The following is a 1,451-nucleotide window of genomic DNA, read 5'->3' on the forward strand; positions in this document are numbered from 1 at the left end:
GTTATTAACACTTAATGCGGTTTTCACTTTCCAAAGAAACGGTAATGTCCCTAGTTTACAAGAAAACTCACCCGATTTAGTGTTAACTGCTCTGCGCTATTGCTGGTTCATTGCTCAAGGAGTATGATTCCTGTTTCGCGTGGATAGCATAAATAGGGGCAACTCTCGAGTTTGAATCGCGGGCGATTCCGCAAGTTCAGTATCGTGCTCCATTCTTCTTTTATGAGGTCAAGTTTCGATGAATTTGAGATTGAGATCCCCCAGTCTCTTTACGGCGAAGAAATCACGTGTGGAGAAGCAGGAAACAAGTTTTAAAGAAGGTCTGCCCATTGTCAACGGACCTCATCACGGGTGGTGAAAAGTCCAATATAAACGCAACGCTCTTTATCATTTCTGAAGAAGGGTTCAGACCCGAAACGTCAGCTTTCCTGCTCCTCTGATGCTGCTTGGCCTGTTGTGTTCATCCAACTCTACACTTTGTTATCTCAGATTCTCCAGAATCGGCAGTTCCTACTATCTCTCTCTCTTCATCTTCTGTGTTCAACAATTCCAATTCCCTAGAAATAGATTCTTGCTGTCTGCTTCATCCAAACTCTCGCGCCATCTCCATTTAGTCCTCTTTGCTTTAAACAGAACAATCCCGGCCTCTGGAATCTCTCCACAAAATTGAATTCCCTCATCCCTGGGCATGGGGAAGCCAGAGGGTTGCGACGAGATTTTGGGGGTAAAAATCAGTTGGTAGTTGGAAACATGGAAAGGTGAAAAAAAGGACGGTCTCCGGCTCTGTGAATCTTTCAATACTTTTGTGTTCCAAGTGGATGAAATTGATTTAATCCACCATCTGAGAGACCCAGTTCCGTGGAAGGGACAAACAGCACCGGCCTGGGAGCAGGGAGACAGAACGAGAGGAAAATGTTCTTGAAACTGTTTGCTGCTTCAAATTCCTGGAGCAACATGGGAGGTATTTCGCTGTGAGCAAGTCTCAGTTGGTGTGTAGCTGAGCAAGCAAGTCTGGGGCTGGCTTGTTGGTCTCGGGGCATGATTCTCGTTGAGGGTACGATATGGTATGGAGGTGCGAGAGGTCCCTGCCTCAACTCCCCGACGAGACCCGGTTTCTCTTTTCCTTTTTGCCACAATGCCCGAGCAGCTTTTCCACAAAGCAGCTTCGTTGAAAGATGTCGGATTGCCTGAAGTGTGGATGGGACAGAAGTAAAATTGCAGTGAACACGGCAAAAGGAGACATTTGTTCAAAGCGAAAAGAAGTGTTTCAGGTTGTTCGCCCATGCAATCCGACTCGGAATGAATCCTCCAGCTGCATTATTGCTCAGTCCTGGGCGTGAAACTTCCGGAAGCTGGGATTCAAAGTGATCAGAGACAGCACTGAACAGATTCACGTGAATGGTGCCGTGTATGAGGGATATCAGCAATAAAGTTATGTTGGAAAGTTGGGA

This window comes from Rhincodon typus, unplaced genomic scaffold (assembly GCF_021869965.1).
Source record: "Rhincodon typus isolate 14 unplaced genomic scaffold, sRhiTyp1.1 hic_rhity00000432, whole genome shotgun sequence".
NCBI classification, from domain to species: domain Eukaryota; kingdom Metazoa; phylum Chordata; class Chondrichthyes; order Orectolobiformes; family Rhincodontidae; genus Rhincodon; species Rhincodon typus.